Source organism: Pogona vitticeps, chromosome 6 (genome assembly GCF_051106095.1).
Source record: "Pogona vitticeps strain Pit_001003342236 chromosome 6, PviZW2.1, whole genome shotgun sequence".
In the NCBI taxonomy this organism is placed as follows: domain Eukaryota; kingdom Metazoa; phylum Chordata; class Lepidosauria; order Squamata; family Agamidae; genus Pogona; species Pogona vitticeps.
This window is the reverse complement of record NC_135788.1, coordinates 12,445,821-12,469,662: the sequence shown is the minus strand read 5'-3', so window position 1 is coordinate 12,469,662 and position 23,842 is coordinate 12,445,821. Positions and strand designations below refer to the sequence as shown.

Here is a 23,842-nt window from a genome sequence, read left to right as displayed (position 1 = left end):
ACCTTAGAAATGGACCATCCTTGATATTTCTGCTGCAAAGTCATTGATTAAATCATCAAACGCTATACTGTGGCCACAGCATCACTGATTTCAGACCCAGGAAATGGTAGCCCATAGCACCTTTCATTTCAGAACCAAGACCTACACTGGAAAAAAGTACCTTTTTGGATATATATAATTCCAGAAATTCCTCCTGCCATCATGAAAAAGTAATACTCCCTATCTCTGAGTTTTTCTGATTTATAAAACAGAACTTGGAAAAACTTTGGATGTGACCATAGGTCCAAGGATCCTTCACCTACATTTTAATAAATCTGTTTTACCTTTACTCTGCCTTACATAGTATTCTACTCTACTCACTGCCTGGCATTGCTATTCAGTACTGACCATGTTCAAGTGTACAATAGCCTGTGCAGGAAATTCTGCAACCTATAATCCCCTTCTCCCCCCTAAAAAGATAATTTTCTTTACTTCTGATTCTTTCTGATTTACCTCCTTTATAATCCAGAGCTTGAGCATTTCTCCTCCTGCTACACAGGCAGAATCCCTTAGACACCATGGCCAAAACTGTGATTCTGGAAACCATCATCATCATCATCATCATCATCATCATCATCATCATCATCATCATCATCATCATCATCATCATCATCATCATCATCACCACCATCTACCATCAAGTCAATTCTGACTTATGGCAACCCGTTTCAGGGTTTTCTAGGTAGACAATACCCAGAAGTGGTTAACCATTCCCTTCTTCTATGGGGCTTCCAGGGACTGTGCAGCTTGCCCAAGGCCACACGGGCTGACTCTACTCATAGGAGACCCAGTGAGGAATCCAACTCCCAACATCTGGCTCTGCAGCCAGATACCTAAACTACGGAGCTCATAGAGGAAAAAGCACTTTCCCAAGCATTGGTATAAACTAGATGCAATTAAAACGGCACCAAAACCAGTCTAGAAGCCCTTTTAGCATTGTCCTGAATAAAAGACCTCCCATTTGCCTTTTCTCAGATCCTATCCAGCATCATTATCTCCTCTCTCTCTCCCATTCTTTCTGTTTGCTTCAGTTGTGTGTGTTTTTCCCCTCCTTTTCCTGAATTATTCATGCGGATGAATGCATCCCATTGGAATTCTGTGTGAACCGGATAACATTGTGACACTAAAGCCGTATTCAGGTGTTAGTTACCCTTTCTTTCCAATATGTAAACAGATGAGCACCCCCTCCCTTCTCCTTTCCATTACCCTTTCTCCTTGTGGATGACGACAAGTCTGTGTGAGAGAGGTTGCTCCTTGCGAGTAGACCCTGAACAAGAACCTCCGTTTCCCAGGGTTCTTCCTTTTAGGAAAAGCCTATCCAAGAACAAGAATTTGTCTACCGACCCGCAATTGTCCATGGGGAGAAAGAAACGACACACCGGGGAGAGGTGAGGCGCTGTCCTACTTGTTTTCTGGAGAAGAACACATTAGTAACATCTGAACAGGGCTTACGTCACCCACTATCAGTAAATAACATCTTAATCAGGTTTAGCTAGGTGAAAATATTACTGCATGACAAATGAGGGCAACTGAGAAGAAACGCAAGTGAAGGCAATTTCAGAAGACACATTCTTTTAATAAGAACCCATGAAAAGGAGAAAGATTTCAAGCACTCTTAGAACGTATATATTCTAACTAACTCACCAACATTCGGGTGAGTTATATATATATATATATACCCAAATGATGGTGAGTTATTTCAGCTGTGCCCTAGATACAATGGGGGTGCATTATTTATTGAACACAGGTGGTGTGTCTGTATTTCCCAAACACTAGACAAGGAACATAAAATGAGTGGGGTCACTGCTCTTGAAATAATGCTCCAGCAGTGAAAGACTGATGAAACGTTGGCTTCTTACAGTCTTGAGCCACTTTTGTGGAATATACAACTGGGCCATTGAAATAGATAAAGTTCTCCCTTGAGTGTCTATGTGCCTAAATGATGCAGATGTAATGAGGCAGGAGTGTAGAAGCTATTGGCGCTAATAGCAAAAATAAACCCTGTTGTTTTAAAGTGTCTATTTCTACATACATTGAAGTTTGAATCCAAATGTTTTTACGGTCTCACTTGACTACCTCAAGAGTTTTGGACCTTCTTGCATTGTCTACTCTTTCACATACAGAACATTCACACCTGCCAGACCCATTTGGACAGAGGTGATGCAGGGATCGGATTGTTTTAAAAAGCCCTTGCTGGCAAAGCTGGAAAAAAACCCCGAATGGTTGGCCAAATGAATTGATCTTCTCCGTGCGTTGGGTGAATGGAAACTTATCAATCTAACTGGAGTGCTTATGGTCTGTGTGGTTACTTACGACCTTAGAATCTTAGACCTGCAGAGCATGGAAGGGACCCTGCAGATCAACAAGTCCAGCCCCTGTCATGGAGGCACTCCCAAACTCTGGCCCTGCAGCCAGATGGCAAAGCCACTGTGTTATCCTTGGGAAGAGGACATCTTTAATGTCTGAAAATTGCTGCTGCTAAGGCTAGCTCAGTCGGTAGAGCATGAGACTCTTAATCTCAGGGTCGTGGGTTCGAGCCCCACATTGGGTGGACATATGTTGACAGGGATGTGGTGGCGCTGTGGGCTAAACCGCAGAAGCCTATGCTGCAAGGTCAGAAGACCAACAGTCGTAAGATCGAATCCACACAACGGAGGGAGCTCCCATCGCTTTGTCTCAGCTCCTCGCCAACCTAGCAGTTCGAAAGCATGCAAATGCGAGTAGATAAATAGGTACTACCTTGGTGGGAAGGTAAAACGGCATTCCCTAGTCACGCTGGCCACGTGACAACGGAAACTGTCTTCGGACAAGCGCTGACTCTACGGCTTGAAAATGGGATGAGCACCGCCCCCTAAAGTCGGACACAACTGGACTGAAAATGTCAAGGGGAACTTTTACCTTTACCTTTAAGGTATCTTTGCTGGCAGCAGTGATTTTGGGTAGTTAAGGACTTCCCCTTCTCCCCATCCTGTAGCCCTCAACAGCTTCTTCATGATGGAAGGGATGCCATGAGAGCCTCGGTAAGGGTGGGATGAGAAATATATTTTTTTTTCTGAAAAGTCACAGCAACTGATGACAATGTTTGGGCAATGATGACATCCTGTTGACTGATTCTTCTTCTCCGGAAGCACCCTAGAGTTGTTCCCAACATGAACAAAGAAGGAGAAGATGACATCAGTGGAGTACAAAAGGATTGACCGCACCCCGAGATGCTTGCACTCCAAAATTCAATACCGAGGAAACAAAAGAAGCAGGGGCTCACCAGGAAGTCCTTTGTCATCATTTCAGTTACATGAGCTTAGGCCTTGTTAACAAGCCGGACTGCGGTAGAGCACGGGAACTCAGCAGTCGTACAATGCCTTCACACAGAAAGTGGGGTTTGAGGAGGAACTGGAGGGAAGGAAAACAGGTAGCATCAATCGAGTAGGGTGGGAAGCCACTCCGAACACATAGGTCAGCAAGAGAGAAAAGGCAGAATCCTCAGGGAAGAACATCTGATGGAGAGTATCGCATTTTCAGACAACACTTGCCATCTAGTGCTATGCGACATCTGCTAATTATATTTTATACATAATACATATCCTATTATTAGAGATGTTGCCCAGCCGTAGGTGTTCAGATAAATTGATTCACCAGCTGGCAGTCTCTGAATACTGTATTTCTTGGAAACAGCCCAAGTTTACAATAGTCAGTCAGTCTCCTTCCCTCCCTCTCTGTGTCAGAGCTTTAAAATGGTAATGTTTTTTAAAAAATGTTTCTGGACAATGCCTCCTAAAATCTGCAAACCAATGTGGCCACTGGTTTTAGCTTTTAAAAAAATTTTTTTTTGCAAAGTTCTGATTTAGATAGATAGATAGATAGATAGATAGATAGACAGATAGATAGATAGATAGATAGATAGATAGATAGATAGATAGATAGATAGATAGATAGATAGATAGATAGATAGATAGATAGATAGATAGATAGATAGATAGATAGATAGATAGATAGATAGATAGATAGATAGATAGATAGATAGATAGATAGATAGATAGATAGATAGATAGATAGATAGGAGGGAGAGAGAGATCTGCAGGTTTGAAATACTCATGAGCAAACTCAAGAAGTCATGGATTTTATTAAAAAGGGGGGGGGAAATAAACTGCAAGAGAAGTAGGCAAGTTACAACTTGCTTCACCCAATAGGTCAATTTAGAGATTTGCTTAGCGGGTTTTTCAAGAGTTGCACCTTCAAACAGTGAAAGAGGTCTATTTGCCTTAACATGCAATTTTCCATACGGGTGCACTTTGTATTTAGCACCCTTTTGTTTGGGGTGCTAACCACCACAACAAAATAATGTTTGCAGCATTATCCGGTAGCACAATGAAATTGTAGTGGGAGTTGTAAGCTAATAGGGATACAGCTTAACTTTCTGGCCCTATTGTTTGAAATCTTGTGGACTCACAACAGATTTCATGCTTTGAGCAGGCCTTGCAGAGCCAGCAGGAAAAGAGGAAGACCAAATACGAGAGGGACTGATTCACTAAATGAAGCCATGGGCTTCAGTATACAAGAGCACAGCAGCGCAGTTGAGTACAGAACATTCTAGAGATCACTCGTTCATAGGATCACCATAAGTCGGAGGTGACAATAGCAAAAATGTAGCCAGAACAGTGTTGTTCAATCACAAACAATAAAGAGGGAAGTTTACTGATATTTTTAAAAGACTGAAAAACTTCAGAGATAAAATGAGAAGAGGAACTGGTTGGTGGAAGATTGGGAACTCTATCGTAAAGGGATTATTGTTCTCCAAATTCAGCCCAAGACTTGATATTGGTTTGGTTCTATAAAGAATATAAGTGACTGGATTTCATTAACCTCTATATGTTTAATTGCTCAAAAGGACAAAAATAAAGAAGCTCGTGGATGTTTATTTTTAACTAAACCTCCACTGCTAACCGTGGGGCACAAAAATCAGAAGATTGTGGGTTTTTAGGCCAGTTACCCTGTCACTCAAGGAGAAACTTGACATGCTTGTATAAGAGTGTATACATAGGTGATCATCCTTAGATATATAGAGCGTGATGGTGTTCCAGCAAGTCATGACTATTTTTTAATATAAGGTACAAATATTTTGTTATTTTCCAAAACACTTTTTCATTAAACACACACAGAGAGAAAGAGAGATTATAGAAGGGCAGCCAGGATGCCATCTGTTGGCTGATGTGATGGAAACTAATTGCATTAGCTACGAAAAATGTAATGGCTGGAGAGAAATGCACTGCAACAGAGTCACTGCATCAGGCATATCTAAAGGTTGCCACTGCAAAGGTTATGGAGGGACCACAAAAACAAGCAATCCAGGACAACTTAGAGGACAATGGTTTCCATCTGCTAATTGCTGCAATCAAGAGGTGCAAAAACTCTGCGTGGTTGTCCTCATCTTCCCATACACGGGCAGTGTATGTTATCTACAAAAGCAACAGCACTCGGAAAAGTTACTCTTTGCACACAATTTCCAGGTTTTAGAAACCAGTGGTGCAGTGGATAGGGTGACTAACTAGGACTCAGGCCACCTGGGTTTGAATCCCCGCCTGGCCATGGAAACTCACTTGCAGGGAGGTGGAACTGGTAAAACTACCATATTTTTCTGTGTATAAGACTATACTTTTGCCTAAAATCTTTAGACTAAAAATTGAGGGTCGTCTTATACACGGAACTAAGCTGAGGAGAGAACAAAAACAAGTGGAGTGGAAAGCAGGGATCAAAGCTATCCTGTAGGGCTTTGATCCCTTTCCCCCCACCCTTGCTAAGCCCGACTTAGATTTCTTAATTTTGGATTAGAAAAGTGGGGGTTGTCTTATATATGGGGGCATCTTATACATGGAAGAATATGGCTCTCCTTAAATATCACACTAATCTTGAAAGCCCTGTTACAATCTCTCTATTGTTGTGTGCTGTCAAGGTGCTGGTTTGACAGAGGACAACAACGAAGTCGAAAAAAGCAATACCTCCAAATTCTGCAAAATTATAATGTGGAGTTTAAGAACATAGACCCAATTCACAGATGAACATCATGGGTGTCCTGTTACCCACTCACATATGTTCCTCAGGGATTCATGCCTCCACAATCAGACATGCACATTAAGCGACTTTTTCCAGTGACCAGTCATGAAACAGGGCAATCTGTGCATGATTTATAGTTGAGGAAAAACATGACAAACAGAGGCCTTTTACCATTTTAGAGAGCACCTCTGCTAAAAACATGCTAATGCAATCACCTAGCTTGAACCTGATATACGTGGACAGTATTTAAATTTTGTTTTGGGAAGGCCATTCTATTTATAAAGACGTATTGGCTGGAATCCTGCTGGGAGTTTACATTACCACGATAATCCTTGCATGATTGGTTGTAGTCTGGGGAGAAATGCAGCAGAGCCCTCTCCAAAACAGAGTTTCTCAAGAGATATTCTGCGTGGAATGTTGCCCCCCTTTCTGGGAGACTCTGTCCCAGCCCCAAGGTTGTCTGTGAGCAAGGCACAACAGGTTTAAGGTTTCCATTGCACCAAGGGTGACACAACTGTCTGTGCACTGGTGCGATCCAGCATCATTTTTGCATAGCTCTGCATCCAGCTATTCAAGATATTTAAATTGGAAGCAGTGCACATGATTAAACAAGACACTGCATTATGTAACAGACAATGAGAACTTATTTGTCTTTGCCCAGATTCCTTTGATGTGAGTCTCTCTAGAGAGACCTATATTACAGTTTTTGGTTTATATTACATTAGAAGCAGTTTAAAAACAAAGAGTGATTACAACATCTTTCATTTTTCATGGATCTGATGCGAATGTTTTCAAATCTGCTGCCTGTTCAACAAGGCCAGCCCAGAACATTTTACCCCTGGGAGCAAAGAACCTGATTCCTGGACATTCCCCAATATCATAGATAGTTTCACTCTTATGGTTAAGGTCCTAACAATTTTAACATAATCTAATGTCACTCAGTGGCTTGAATCCCATTGAGACCAGACCCACATGAAAGCAGGTTTACTTGAATCTTGGTTAAACATATACATGCAATTCCTTTTGTTGTTGTTGTTGTTTAGTCATTAAGTCATGACCGACTCTTCGTGACCCCATGGGCCAGAGCAAGCCAGGCCCTCCTGTCTTCCACTGCCTCCCGGAGTTGGGTCAAATTCATGTTGGTAGCTTCGATGACACTGTCCAAACATCTCATCCTCTGTCGTCCCCTTCTCCTCTTGCCTTCACACTTTCCCAACATCAGGATCTTTTCCTGGGAGTCTTCTCTTCTCATGAGATGGCCAAAGGATTGGAGCCTCAGCTTCAGGATCTGTCCTTCCAGTGAACACTCAGGTTTGATTTCCTTTAGAATTTATAGGTTTGTTCTCCTTGCAGTCTAAGGGGACTCTCAAGAGTCTCCTCCAGCACCACAATTGAAAGGCATCAATTCTTCGGCGGTCAGCTTTCTTTATGGTCCAGCTCCCACTTCTGTACATCGCAACTGGAAAAACCATAGCTTTGACTATGCGGACCTTTGTCGGCAAGATGATGTCTCTGCTTTTGAAGATGCTGTCTATGTTTGTCATTGCTTTCCTCCCAAGAAGCAGGCGTCTTTTAATTTTGTGGCTGCTGTCACCATCTGCAGTGATCATGGAGCCCAAGAAAGTAAAATCTGTCACTGCCTCCATATCTTCCCCTTCTATTTGCCGTGAGTTGAAGGGACCAGTGGCCATTATCTTAGGGTTTTTTTTTATGTTGAGCTTCAGAACATTTTTTGCACGCTCATCTTTCACCCTCATTAAGAGGTTCTTTAATTCCTCCTCATTTTCTGCCATCAGAGTGGGATCATCTGCATATCTGAGGTTTTTGGTATTTCTTCTGGCAATCTGAATTCCAGTTTGAGATTCATCCAGTCCAGCCTTTTGCATCATGTATTCTGTATATAAATTAAATAAGCAGGGAGACAATATACAGCCTTGTCGTACTCCTTTCCCAGTTTTGAATCAAGCAGTTTTTCCATATCCAGTTCTAACTGATGCTTCCTGTCCCACATATAGATTTCTCAGGAGATAGATAAGGTGGCCAGGCACTCCCATTTCTTTAAGGACTTGCCATAGTTTGCTGTGGTCTACGCAGTCAATGTCTTTTCCGTAGTCAATGAAGCAGAAGTAGATGTTTTTCTGGAGCTCTCTGGCTTTCTCCATAATCCAGCCCATGTTAGCAATTTGGCCTCTAGTTCCTCTGCACCTTCGAAATCCAGCTTGTACTTCTGGGAGTTCTCGGTCCACATATTGCTGAAGCCTACCTTGTAGGATTTTGAGCATAACCTTGCTAGCGTATGAAATGAGTGCAATTGTAAGGTAGTTGGAGCATTCTTTGGCACTGCCCTTCTTTGAGATTGGGATGTAGACTGATCTTTTCCAATCCTCTGGCAATTCCTGTTGCATGAAATGCAACGGGAAAGGAAAGGATAGGGAAAAGGAAAAAAAGAAAGTAAATATCTGTTATCGATGCACTCATCAGCCACTTTTGAGGAATAGCAGGGAACTGCCTTTAAACGCAACGCTCCCTGTTAAACCAACCACTGCCAAAAAAGTAATAGGGGAAATTGCAGAGTATTTTATTGAGTTATGCCTGTAGCCTTGCAATTGCACTCTTGGAGATTGGCCAACATTGTGCAATGCAGGAAAATATAAGATAATGCAAGATCACATTTTTCGGATGTCCAGGAAAGGGGCTGTCAGAAAAGGTTAAGTGTTGCTTGGGATACTGAAACAGTACATTCAGTCGGCAAAATTTGCTTTCTCCTTTTTTTAAAAAATGGCTCAAGGAAAGAGGGAGCTGGGAGCCGAGCAAACCAGCTGACTGTTGGTGCAGAAGGAGAGAACGTTTCCTTTTTGGACGGATTCCTTCTCTGATTTTGGCCTCCAAACCCTTGAGGCTAACGGTTGATGTTTGAGAACTTGGAATGCCATGTACAGTATACACAAAAAAGGGTGTGTGCCTGGAGGAGGATGTACAACATGTGTGCTTTTTGTCTTTTGCAGCTCATTAATTACCATTTCCTTTCCGCCTTGGCTTAACCCTTCAAGGTGCATAAGGACTCTGTGGGAGAAGAGCGGGGAACGCAGGACGCATGCAAAAATGCATTCCTCGATCAATGCAATCTAATATCCGAGCCTTGTTAGTTCTCACCAGTAAATTAGCCACTTGCCGAGACCTGGATGCTCTGAGCAACACGGAGGACAGGCTACCAGGCTACCGTGACATAACAGGGTTGCCATGGAAACAGGGAAGTTCATTCAGACTGTGGATCACAATTCAGCGCTTGGCTAAACAGAACCATGTCTGTCTTCCTTATTATGGCATGTGGCTGTGATCGGTAAGAAGGGGCTGCCACCTTTAGCCCAGAGGCAACCTGGATGACGTTGCAGGAGAGATAGTCTTTAGCACCTCTTGCCATAGACAGTGCATCAGAAAAGAAGCAATAAATAAATAATTTTTTTAAAACCACAAGGACTCCAGAGTTTCTCTGATCATGCGGACAGTGAAACTATTTGGCCAGCTGCCACCGGGCATCACCCCCCCCCCCCCCCCCGGACCCTTCCTGAGGCTTTGCAGTTGCAAATACTTCTAACAGCCTGGAGAGTTTCATTGGTCAAGAAGTCCAGCATAGCTGAAACAGGCCCCATGTCGACAGCTATTCTGATGGGATGAGACTCAGTCACCCAAGACACACACACACACAGAGGAAGAGAAAGGGCACGTGATAAGGTATGGGCTACTGACATCCTCCCATTGAATGCTTCTCCAGTTCTACAACAGTAAACTATGTTGGCTTGAGAATTTCATGGTGTCTTCGCTGCCCATCAGATGACGATCCTGCTGGATGTCACACTCAACCTCATGATGTCCCACCACCAGAGACAGGAAAAAATTCTTGTGTGTTACTCAAAGGATATTCCAAATAGTAAATCTTCTGGGAAAATGAAAGCGGCTTTCTCACCAAAAGAACCCGAATATGAAACAAATATGAACAATGCTGCTGTGCAAATCTCTAATCTTAGCATATTAGAGTTGGATATCCCTGTGCACTCACATCTGATCTTACCAGGTATAACATCTGTCATCTTTGTCCAGAAGTGTGAAAAGAGGGAGAACTCACCCACAGAATATGGGAATTTGCTTATCTTTTTTTTTTAAAAAAAAAACTACAATACCAAGAATGCTTTGTGGCCCTACTGGCTGGGGAATTCTAGATGTTGTCATTGAAAAATGAGATATTTCAAAACGCTGCTGACCACTTCTCCCGGTGATAGCTTCCATTGTCAAACAGCTCTTATATTGAACAAAATCTATTATCCTGTAACGGAAGTCTGTTAAATATAGTCCTAACCCCTGAAGCAGCAAATAACAAGTTTTCATCCTCCTCTGAGCTCGGAAAATAGTTACAATTAGTTACATTTTGGATAACTAGGGTATGATTAACTTACCACTCAAAAGTAAAGTAAAAATAGTTGCAAATAATAGTATGGTATAGTATGGTATAGTGAATAAAGTCTTTAGTTACTTTCAAAAGTTACTTCTAAAGGGCATTTTAAAGCATTTCTGAAGTCATTTTAGATGGATTTTCCAAGTTTTATACCATTCCCATACCAGTCTGAAGGGGAATACTGTTTTGTTTCTTACTTTCTATTTTTCAAAGTATTATTAAAGTCCAATATCAGAATTGGTCATTAAGGGAAGATGCATTTCCCAGTATTTCTCAGGCACACGGGCAAGGATGACACAACACCCTGATAACATGGAACACAAAGAATTCCAGTTTAAACTGGAACAACAGTAGCAGCAAATGAACACGTGGCTGCTGCATAATAATTCCAAGCGCCGTCCCTCTTCTGCATGACATTTGGGGGCATACCTCGGTTTATGAAATCAATGTGTTCTCCGGGAGGTTTCATAATGCGAAAAATTCACAAACCGAAACACGGTTTCCCATAGGAATGCATTAACGGGGGGGGGGGGTTTGCTATAAACCTCCCGGTCGCAATGAAAACTTGCTTCGTATTACGGAAACCGAGGCATTATTTGGATTTTTGTTTGTGAACGGAAAATTACGTTAATCAAAGCATTTGTAAACCAAGGTCCCACTATATTTGAAAAGCACCATTATCTAGCCGCCTAGAGTGGTCTGGTAGTCCAGATAAGTGGGGTATAAATCAAATAAATAAATAAATAAATAAATAAATAAATAAATAAATCACTTCTCTACGGATGCGATGAGATGGGAAATAGCTCACATTTTGGACCACAAGCGGAAGCTATTTCTTGACAAGCACGCAATGTATGGCCAATAGCGCTCCAGTCTGACCCCAGTCCATCCCCAAGCCAGCCATATTTGGTCCAGCAGTAGAGACACTCTTTCTTGGGGTTGAGCTGGAGTGATTCCCAGATGGATAGAAGGGTCACTTTTAAGGGAGATTGCTCATAACAGATGAACCCTCTATGGGGAAGAGTAGAAATGATTCTTTCTTGCTTTCTGATTGCAACCTCAGCTTTTTCTTCTCTGCAATAACGAAGGTTCATCCAACCCTTTCACCCAGGACTAGTTTTCCAGACTGCCGATCATCTTTGCGATCCTTCTGTGTACCTGTTCTAATTTTCCCAGCGTGTGTTCTCAGATGCAAATAAATAATTTGGGGGCAGGGGAAGGAAAAACCATCTTGTGATCAAGTGTGGTTGATAAAAACATGTATTAAGTTTTCATTGACCACACTTTATCGGAAGCACAAAGGGTTCAGTTACACATATCAATATAGACAATCTCTCACACATGGTAGCTTGAGGTTAGGAATTATAAATGGCGAGGTAAGAGGGGAATGAAGAGTAGAAATGTTGGATAGCTCGGTAGTTTAGGCATCTGGCTGAAGAGCCAGACGTTTGGAGTTCAGTTCCTCCATGTGTCTGCTTGATGGGGGCTGGACTTGATGATCCAAAGGGTCCCCTCCAGCTCTCCAGTTCAAAGATAATTAAAATAATTAAGATTAAACTGTTAGCCATGTTATGAATGGGGGCCATTCACAAGACAGTTGTTGAGTGGGTAACACAGATGCCCTTCCACTTCTTATAGGCTTGTTCTTAAATGATGGAGCCGTATGCCTTCATCATCTCCAACAGAGAGAGACCACACTGTTTGCACGCATTTTAAAACTGTTGTTTCTAAACTATCATTCTAAGGTACATTATTTGTCTAAAGGATTAGCACAGTCCTCCTCACCAGATACAGAGAGACAAGGCTCCAGTTTCGTATCTTGTGAAGCCTGAATTTAGAAGAATCTACTGGCACCTAGTGGACAATTGAAGTAGGCATGTAGATGGCCATGCCTTGCTATGAGTTTTAATTAAAAGGCACCAGAATTATTTACATACTGTAGTATCTCATGACATTAAAGCTGGGCTGGAAGAGATTTTGATGCTCAGAGTACACAGCTCCTCCATAACGCAAGGAAACACCGTGATGAGGGCTTTATTGCATGGGGAGATTCTCTCCTTCAATAGGCATTCCAATGAACAGGGGCCATGTGAAAGAGTTAAACATTGCAGAGATGCAGATGTGATGGTCTCTCTCTCTCTGTGTGTATGTGTTTGTGGTTTCATTTAAGAGGAAGGGGAGAGTCCATAACGCAGTGGAAAAGCATGCACTTTGCATCACACCTCGCAAGATGACATTTTTGTATCAAACCTCCTAGAATCCCCCCAGATTTGGACTACAATGACCAGAATCCCCAAAACAAAGTTCTGTTTTCCACACGGGTGGTCCAAGCTACAATCTCCCAGCATCTCCACTTCAACAGCCCTAAGACAGAACAGTCTTCTGCCTCATACCATAGAGATCCATCCTCCAGCAGAATGGGTTATCTTGTGAATAATCTGACTCAGAGAAAAGCCTTTTGATGTGCTGGAGCAGGATTTGTTGACAGGGAGGCAAATTTCAGACAGGCCACCAAATCATTCAGAGTTTTCGTCCTGGATGAGTGTTGTGCTTCCTTCGAGAGGTTCCCGTGGTGAGCTCCAGTATGACTGATTGTGAGCTATCTGCATCTCATGCTCCGAGGTTTTAATGTAGCGGGACACTGTTGTGCATGCTGACTGTGCATAAATGCTTCTGCTCTTTACACAACACAGACCCAGCCTGTAAGAAAGCCCTGTATCATGCCTCACTTAATTCCATTTCACGTTTGATTACACCGGCTTTTTACCATACTTTGCATGTAGCAGGTACCTGATTTATCATGTTCTACTGAGAGCCAGGTTCCACCTCCGTTCAGTTTTAAGTAACACTCACTGCTACCGATCCCCAGCCTCTTACAGATGGCAGCACCCTTGTCAGATCTAAGATTACATGATGGATTTGCCTCGAGTAACCTTTGCCTTACTAAATCCCCGGCAACCTTAAGCGACATGCCATTAAGCCGGGCCAGATCCCCAAGAGCCGAGTGACACAATTTCACTGGAACCATTGAAAAAAAAGGTCTGAGCTACGTCTCCCAAAGACTTGGCGCTAAATGATAACTCTGTCGCCCCCTGTTTCACAACATTATCTGGAAGTTGGTAAACCTCGGCAGTGGCAGTGGTGAGGAATGCACAGACCTTGGGAAAGCTCTTTTTAAAAACAACAAAACACTACATGTTCCATTATCCACCAACTACTCTGACTAGGGGATTCTGGGAGTTGTAGTCCAAGAAAATATATTTTCTAAGTTGTGAGTAAAAAATAAAGGAGCAGAAAACATTCAGCCAAGATCGACCATCGCCCCTCTTTATAATTATTTAAATGACATTCATTATTGACCCAGTTCATTGATCACTCATGTACTAATTGCTGAGTTTGAAGGGCACTATCTGGAGTGCATTGATGTTTCATGGCATGGGCACCCTGATTCAATTCAAATTTCCTGCATTAATGATAATAATTATGTGCTGTCCAAACTATAGGAACTCTTTCTAGGGTTGTCCAGGCAGAGGATACTCAGAAGTGGCTTACCGGTCCCTTTTTCCGAGGGTGCCCCGGGACTATGCAGTTTGCCCAAGGCCAAACACACATAGTGGGAATCGAACTCCCCACCTCTAGTTCTCTAGCCAGGCTAGGAAGTGTGAAATAAAAGCTACATTGCTTCTTTTTCACCCTCCAAGGTCCAATCCAGTAAAAGACTTCCCTGTGGTTTACTTTAACTCATAGGTACCAACTCCAGACAAATTTGCAGAACCCCAGTGGGGTGCAGTAGATAGAGTGGGGACTTAGGACTCAAGAGGCCTGGGTTCAAATCCCCACTCAGCTACGGAAACCTGCCAGGAGCGTGGAAGTGGTAAAAACCACTTTTTAAAATACATCTCACTTCTATGGAAAGCCCAATTAGGGTCACTATAAATCAGCTCCGATTTGGCAGTACATAACAATAAGTGGTATGAAGAAAACATTTATTTTGCTATGCTTTTAAATGCAGTATGATGACCAGTAGAACTGATCTACCTAAACATATCAATAAATGTAGCCTAATCAGCTCTTTGTAATACAATAATCCATACTATAATATGCCGTTCAATCCAGGTATCACATCAATAGGAAAGGTTCTCCTGTAGCCGGTCTTAAGAGCAATGGATTTCAGCTCAATCACATGGTAGTGAAGCCAGCTAAGTCCAATAAAAACCGCTGCACATTTACAACCACACTCACTCCTGCATGCCCAAAGCAAATACAGAGTTCTGCACAAAGTGTGGAGCTGTTCTTGCTTGATGGACATGGCAAAGTCAACTATGTGGCTTAAGAATCAGATCTAAGTTTGTTTATGCACTTGATCCAAGAGTACTTATTTTTAGACCTGTGGGGGCGAAGCATTTAGAGGAAGCAGATTCTTCTGCTTTTCTACTGTGAACGGTCAATAATATCCCTGTGCAGAACATGAAAATACTGGCTAAGAACACCTGGCTTTGCTCCTCACCCTCTTTGGCTGAACATAGGAAAGAAATATTTCCCCTGTCTCTGATCATTGACTGGAGAGAGTCAAAATTTCCTTTTCTGCTCTTCTTACCTAGGATGGAGCAGGACTTCGGGAGCTGATGGAGCAGGTGAAGCTTGTGAGCTCTGCTATTCCACCTCCCCAAAATTGCTCCAATCAGGAAATACTGACTACTGCCCCCTGTGTTTGAAACACATAATTGCATCTTCCAACAAAAATCCTTCAGCACCTCCATTGACTCCATCATCACCACCCCAGCCCTCCCCGTAGGCTGGTCTTTGGATCTTTTTTGGCAGTAAAAAGTGTGATGGGATCCTTGCTGCAAGTTATTGCTGGCTAACCAACAAGATCTTCTTAAACTCTGTTATATTTTGTCTCTTTGGATCTGATTTCTGGCTTCTTCCCTGATGCTGATATTCTTTTAGTTTTGAGTTCTGGCTTCATTTCCTGTCCCGCCGTCTCATTTGTCTACCAGCCTTGATTCCTCACAGAACTGGTCCATCAAAAGGTGCCCCCATGGGTTATCTTAGACCCCCTCACTAGCTGCTGATGCAGGAAATCCACCACTAAAGCATCATCAGCCATTAAGAGAACTGGACTTGCACTAGGCATGGGGGAGTGATAATGCAGATTCAAATCTTATTGGACCACCATGTTCGGTGGGTGATGTTGAGCTAGCCGTCATCTTTCAGTCTAACCACGTTGCAAGGTTGCTGTGAGGCTAAAATGACAGGAGGATGAGACACTTTGTGTTAGAGTTTTAACAACCTCACATGCTGCCTGTAATACTGTAAGTGTGGCCAGGAGGGACCTTTCTGGACTTGAGTGACTGTCCATCTATCCAGCTCTTACCAATCATTCTTTTCTGCTTCAAAGAGAATCGAGCCTCTTTGGTCTGTGCTTTTTCCCTGTGTTTGTTGTCGTCAGTTGTTCTGTTTGCTGTTGATCTGTCCACAACTGTAAGTAGAGAAACATTTTACGTAATTCTTTCTCCTATACATGTCCCAAAGTGAGCTACAGACACCTTAAGTGCCATTTAATGAGAAATGGATGAACTCTCTGGGGAACTTGAAGCTATTCTCCTCCGTGCATCTCTGTACTTCTGCTGTGCAGCTAGAATAATTTAACCAGAAATTCAAAACTCTACAACATCTTGCAACCTTTTCCATTTAAGTTACGGACAGAATATATTAAAAAAAATATTCTCATACAGGGTCCATCTTACGACCAGCATGAGATTAATGCAGTATATTCCTACTGTGTTTCCCTGAAAATAAGACAGGGTTTTATATTAATTTTTGCTCCAAAAAACTCATTAGGGCTTATTTTCAGGGGATGTTTTATTTTACAGTCATGCCATCTTCTGGTTGCTGCACAAGGGTGGAGGGCGGGGTTTCACTTAACTGGGGCTTATTTTTGGGGTAGGGCTTATATTACGAGCATCCTGAAAAATCATACTAGGGTTTATTTTCAGGTTAGGTCTTATTTTCGGGGAAACAGGGTATGTTTACTCCAAAGTTTTGAAATGTTACTTTGGAGGGTGGTATTTGCTCCAAAGGGCTGCTTTCACCCCACTAGCCTTGATAGTAGCAAGTAAATTTTTCTGCATAATGCCATTTTGGAATGGGCTAGGATGCTGTTTCAATCCCATTCATGATGACTTGAGGATTCAAAGATGCCTTCATATACCAGATGGCACAACCTTGAAGTGTTAAAAATTTGAATGTGTGAAAAAAAATAAAACTTTTCTGGTGCTAAACTAGAGTTACTGACTCTCTTCCCCACCCCCTGTAACACCTATGTGGCAGGCAGGTACAACATGACGCGCACACACTCTGTTGAGAAAAACCATAGCTTGTTCTACTCGGTGGCTGTAGATGAGGGACAATTGTTGCAGTTTTGAATTTCTGGTAAAATTCGTTTGTGCTAAGAAGTAGAAGTGCAGAGACCCACAGAGGAGAATTGCTACGAGTTCCACAGAGTCCACCTTTTTATCATTAACTGGCACTTAAAGTCTCAGTAACTCACTCTGAAACATTTGTGGGAGAAAGAATTTTTAAAGAATACTTAACAATTGCTTGAAACTACAGACTTGTATATACTGCAGTCTTTACTGCACACATACTAGTAACCCGCTGAACAGATCAACATCAAGGAATTCCAGATCTTTTGAGGAAAAACACGGTAGCACCATGTCTCCAAGCCTGCCGTCTCTATTTTGTAAAATACTTAAATTCCATGCCTATGATATTGTCCCAAGATGAGTTTGCATTTTTCTGCTCTTCCTTCCTTCCCAAGTTGAAAATGACCAGTCTGATGAAGAATTCTGATAGCCTGAAAAGCTGACATTCCTATTTGTTATTAGTAGCCCCAGTAAATGTATTACCCGATTCTATTTCTCTTCACAGACCATAAAGCTATCTTTCCCCCCTTTTTTCTTTTCTAACTTCAAGTACTTGAGTATTACAGCAGGCTGAATAGCTCAGTGATTTAGATATGGGTTGGGAGTTTGATTCCCCACTGTGCCTCCTGGAGAAGAGCCAGCCTGGGTGGCCTTGGGCAAGCTGCACAGTCCCAGGGCTCCCTTGGAAGAAGGGAATGGGAAACCACTTCTGTGTATTCTCTACCTAGAAAACCCCAGAAAAAGTTACCATAAGTTGGAATCAACTCAATGGCATGCAATTGTTACTGTATTATCATTACTTGGGCATTCCATCTAGAGCATGCAAAAGCTTCTTAATTTCCTGGTATCCTAAATATATCCAGCTTCTAAATCTGCACAAGATTTCGAATTTATGGACTATCAACCTTCATCCTAGGTCAAGGTGGAGGTGAATAGTGTTTCAGTGACATCTCCACCATAGCTCAGTGGACATCGCCACCTACTGGTAATCATGAACTGCTTGATTGCTTTTGAGAACTAGTCTCGCCACTGTGTTGTCTCCTCAGTCCTACCTCTTCCACTGGTTAATAGTTCAGGTGCTTTAGAGAAATGTGGCAATGCTCCTTTTCCTCTCCAAAGAACTGGGCATGCTCTCAAGTGTTTGGAAGATGAAACAGAGGAGCCTGACTTTCAGGGTCTGTCTATACAACCCACTCAGGTTGTATCTGCTAAGTATGTGCACGGTCTTTGTACAAATACAGTGGTGCCTTGCTAGACGATGATAATCCATTCCACTGAAATCGCTGTTTAGCGAAATCATTGTCTAGCGAAAAGCACTTCCCCACTGGAATGCATTGAAACCTGTTTAATGCGTTCCAATGGGGAAGAATCGTTGTTGTCTAGCGAAGATCGGCCATAGGAAAGCAGCTTTGCGAACCGCGATAAGCTATTTAAATCACTGTCTTGCGAAGCTTAGGTCCCGAAAACACATGTTTTGCGAGCACGGAGGGAGCTGTCAAAATCGTCGTCTAGCGAAAATTGGTTTGTGAAGCAGGGACCAAACATTGTCCAGCGAAATTGCCCCTTAGGAATCACTGTTTTGCGAATTGCTATAGCGATTGCAAAAAGTCAACGACTAGCGAAAAAACTGTCATGCGGGGTAACTGTCTAGCGAGGCACCACTGTATGCAAACATGGAACAAATCAGAAGTATTTGGGCAAGTCCAGGGTGACTGTGGGGAGGAGCCAAAGGAGAAGGTGAATGACAGCTGAACTTCCCAATGAAGCCCAAGATCGTCCCTGGACACTCCGACCACCAAGACACTAGAGAAGGTTCAGACTGAGGTCATAGCATGGTTTCTATGCAACGTAGCTCCTCCATCAGCCTTTTCTCAGAGCTCCAGGGTAAACCTGTGCTGCTGTTTAGATAACCTTTTTGTGTTCCGGAATTTTCTTTTTCCTTTCTTCTCACTCAGCTTAGTTTACTAAAATTTACTGAACTATGATTACAGGGTTTAAGACGGTGGAGATGCCTAGTATGGTGTAATGGAATAGAGTGGTGAATTAGAACTCAGGGGATCACGAAAACTCACTGGAGGGGGCAGAGACACTCCTTAAGTATTGCAGTTACCTTGAAAGCTCTCTAAGAGTTGCTCAAAATGGGTTCTGACTTGATTGGCCCATAACAATACATTAAAGGCTGTCTGTGTAGTTATAGCAGGATGATTGTTACATAGGCTTTGAGTGGAGAGGTCGCACAATTCAGGCATTGTGTACCACCTCTTAGGTCATAGTCATTTGTGTTTCCTCCATTTGTGGGATTCTTTAAAATGGAGAACCAGAATCACACAGATAATATCATGGACCGGGGGATGGAATGGGTCAGAGTGACTGCTAAAGTGTTCAGGATGGATCCGTCCTGAGCTATCTGTCCTTTGTCTTGAGTTGGTTGGGGGACTTCTGCACCTCTTTAGTATCCACAAAATTTGTTGGAGTTTTATTTACAACCTTGCACGCTTACTGTAGCTTGAGAGACAGGGAGAGACTTCTGGGTAGGGGTGATTGTCTTATTTATCCAGCACTAACCAATTGTTCCTTCCAGCTTTTGAAATTCAAAGAGAACCCTACCTATTTGTTGAGTGTTCTTTTCCTCTATTTTGTGGGTTGGTGGCATTTGTTGCTGTTGATCTGGTCAGTTGGTTGCTAGTATGTGTGCAGTAAAGAGTGCAGTATACACTGTAATTTTAAGCAACTATAAGTAATGATTTTCAATTCTTTCTCCTACAAACGTCTCCGAGTGAGTTATTGAGAGTAAGCGCCAGTTCATGGGAAAGGAGTGGGCTCTGGAGAACTTGTAACAATTCTCCTTTGTGGGTATCTGCATTTCTACTTCTTAGCACAAAGGAATTTTACCAGAAATTCAAAACTTTGTAACGGTCCCCTGGCCATGCCATAGGCTAGACCTGGACAAGCCTTCTCCATGTTGCAGCCCCGGACAGACAACAAGAGGAGAGATTTATATTTCAATTTTGGGGAGAACGGGCCTCCTGACAAAGCTGGTGTGTGCCATATTATTTGTGAAGGCCTGAACCACAAAATTTAGACAGTTTCATCCACTGAGCGGGCTGATTTATTTATTTTGAATGCTTTGCACACCCGTCCCATTTTTCCATCTCGTTCTTCACCAGTGACAGTCATCAATCTACCCCTATTGTCAGGGTTTACTCTACAGCCTGCTTCCCCCCCCCCAAACAGTTGAGCCAGGATACATGAAGGAAAGATGGATGGGTCCCCTTGATGTCAACAGGATTCATTTGTCTTCATTCTAAGCATTCCGCTTTCACCCGCTAATGGACCATATATAGCCCTGGGTCCTTTCGAAAATGCGAGATCACCAGAGGAAACCATTCAGAATCATTCCCGTGATCTCTGATAAGGCTGAGAATAGCAATGAATTTAAACACTTCTTTTGCTCCTTGGGTTGCCATTACTGAGCTGTAAAGTTTGATGGCACATCTTTCAAAGTATTGGATGTTTGCTTTCAGGGTGTGTTTTTTTTTCCCTCCGCTTCCTGTTTTACTGGGACCATTCTATTTCCTAACAGTTCTTCAGGGAAATGGGCTGTTCTTAGAATCCAAAACAATCATGCTAGCTCGCCTTGCGGAGATACGTTGTACATTCTAAGCAGAAGTCATGAAAGAATGCACAGCTTGTCCTGGTTATGGCTAAGTTGAATTGCAAGAATACCACCTCTTGGTCAAGAAGACCTAGGGTGGGAACATGAGGTGGCATGTGGCCCAAATGCAGCCCTTAGCACTCCTTAAGTTTCCTAGTACCCTACCACAGCTCAATATCTATCTATCTATCTATCTATCTATCTATCTATCTATCTATCTATCTATCTATCTATCTATCTATCTATCTATCTATCTATCTATCTATCTATCTATCTATCTATCTATCTATCTATCTATCTATCTATCTATCTATCTATCTATCTATCTATCTATCTATCTATCTATCTATCTGTGGGGCAGGGAGAGTCTGTTCTCAAGGGAGTGTGAGGGGAAATTTGGTAGCATCTCTGGAGGGCTTCACACCTCGCCTCTCCATACCTGAAATACATTTAATTTAATTTAAATTTTGGGGGTCTTTTCAGCCAAAGGCAAAGAACTTTTTATTTAATTTTTTTACCGTCCTGAGCTTTTCATACATCCCTTAACACCCCCCCAACTGCTTTGTGAAACCTTTGCCTCCTCTCCCACCCATCCCAGCTTGCAGATGGCCAAAACTGGGGAGCGCTTGTAATGATTGTCAGAGAGAAGGAGAGTTGGTCATCGTGGTAGCAGCGGCCACCGTGCATCAGGTACAGAGTTCTTTGAGGCGACAAATGCAAAGAAATCCTTCTTGGTGTTTGCTGTATGTGCATTTCTTAGTGGAAAGGAAACTCCTTGACATACAGGGCTTCTCTGTCTCTCCGCCAATGGAAGGAAAGCGTTTAAGGCAATGGCTCCCAGCTTTGGGTCCCCAGATGTACTTGGACTTAAACTCCCAGAAGCCTTCACCGTGAGCTGCGTTGGCCAGGATTTCTGAGAGCTGTATTTCAAGAACAACTGAGGGCCCAAGGCTGGGGCACACAGGTTTAAGGAAATGTGGTTGTCCACATGGGAGAATGCCATATATCTGCTAGAGCAGTGGTCCCCAACCTTGGGCCTCCAGATGTTCTTGGACTTCAACTCCCAGAAATCCTGGCTGGCAGAGGTGGTAGTGAAGGCTTCTGGGAATTGCAGTCCAAGAACATCTGGAGGCCCAAGGTTGGGGACCACTGTGCTAGAACACACATAAGGTTTTAATGTCCTGGGTTTAACTTCTGTAGTGGATATTGGTACCCATTACTCTTCAGAGATGGGGAATATTTTGCTTTAGTTTTACAATACTTGGTATACCCTGTAATACCCTAGTCAGCATGTCCATTAATCAGATTGCCTTGGAGTATCCTGGGATGTGTAGTCCCAGAAAGAAACATTTCTCAACTCTGACTGTTCTTCGTCTTTTCCCCAGCAGTTCTGAACACATCCCCTTAGTCATACAGCAACTCAAAACTATGGAGGAAAGAGGCAAAGAATCTTTTATTTTTTTGGTTGAACAGTAGAATTACACTCAAGAAGGCCATATCTGTAGGCTAGAAAATATGAGGACATGAGGGTCAGTATGTTAACCTTAACTGTGTAAGAAAACCATCCTACAAACCCAGCAAAATGTTCCCTCTCTGTGTGTGAGAGAAGTAGAAAGAATCAGTGAATGTGAAGACTCCACAGATGAGAAACATCTGGCTGTCCAGATGTTGTTCGGACAGCGGCTTCTCTCAGCCCTAGCCAGCCTATCCATTGGGGAGGGCTGATGGGAATTTCAAATCCGACAACATCTGGAGGGCCATATGCCCTCCTGATATACCTAGTTTACACACTCACACCCAAAATGTGTCTCTGTTTATCAGACCACTGTCTTCCACAATCAAGCTTAAAAATTTTAATCTCTACGCTAGTAAGTATATGCACATATCTGAAACCATTGGCCAATATTTACTAATCTACAAATGTGCTTATCATTCAGACAATTCTATTAACACACTTTCCACCACTACCCTTCTCTTTCTTTTCCTCTCCTTCTCTCTCTTTCCGCCCTCCCGCACACATATATTTGGGGCAGGATCCTGTGGGGATTTGAGAAGTATTAAAACCCCAGTCAGGATTGTGCTCTTGACCCTCTCTGGCTTGCCGTGGTGCACACTGGAAATGGCCACGTTCTAAGCGACAGGATGATCAATCTGCGTGTGTAACTGCATAATGTAACCTCTTACACAAATGGTGGGTAAAAGGAATGATGTGCAAAACTGACCATTTATGTGGGTGGATAAAGGAAACAGGATTCTTGTGGGTGGCGGTATCGCACAGGGCACAACAGACCAGATACCTGGGTGACCTGAGGTTTCCACAGGATCAGCACAGCTGCTGTCTAGCTAGTGGCCTCTTCCCTCCCTCCTGTGGCCTTGAAAACCTCAACAGACATCAACCACATGAGGAGAAGAGAAAGCCAGAGGGTTATCTTCTGAGACAGGAATAAAAACTGGGAGAGAGAAAGGGAAGCAAGCGGGGCTGGACAGAGCTTTGATCAGCTAAGGTGTGGAACTGCATATTGATTTGAAACAAGCATCCTCCTCCTTGCCTTACAGCCTCCATCCAGTCCATTGCACAAAAGGAAGAAAGAATCATAACGGAGGCAGTCTATTTGTCAACGCTCCTGTTGCTTAAAAAGCAATTAAGGCTACTCCAATACAAACGTACACACCCAGCATTTCAGCTTGTCCTCTTACATTAGAAATGACAGTACGGCAAGTGTGATTGACTTGAACAAGCTGTAATATGATGCTCCGTTATCCTTCCCAGTGGTAGGACAGCCGGCTCTTTGAGTGAATTACTCGGCCTTCAATCCAATCATGAACGAGCCTCACTTTATATATAAGCTCTCTGTGTAAGCAGCAAGCAGGATATTAGAGGTGACTACTTTTTAATAACATGTCCTTTCTCTCCGCCTCTCCTGTTCACCCCATCATGAGCAGAGCGAAGCGAAGCCGGGAGGAGTGAGAACAATAATCCTGTAAACACTAATCTCAGATTCAATTACAATCTAACAATATACCAGGTGTCGGAAAAATCTACTGAAGCCTCCCAGATCTTTGTTCCCTGAAGTAATAGACATGCTTCCACGGTGAAGTCTTTAAGAAAGATGTAATGCTTGTGTAGCACCTCCAAATGATGTTACCCTATCTCTAACTGCTGAAGGAAGAGCAGACCATTCCGGCGATCTTTGTAATTCTAAGGCACGCTCTTCTATCAAA

General features: G+C 42.8%; 1 non-coding gene across 1 annotated transcript; it reads left to right on the top strand.

The window, feature by feature from the left end:
* Nucleotides 1-2,517: 2,517 nt before the first annotated feature.
* On the top strand, nt 2,518-2,592 carry TRNAK-CUU (transfer RNA lysine (anticodon CUU)). The gene has a single exon. It is a non-coding gene; the product is annotated as a tRNA-Lys (tRNA).
* Nucleotides 2,593-23,842: the final 21,250 nt, after the last annotated feature.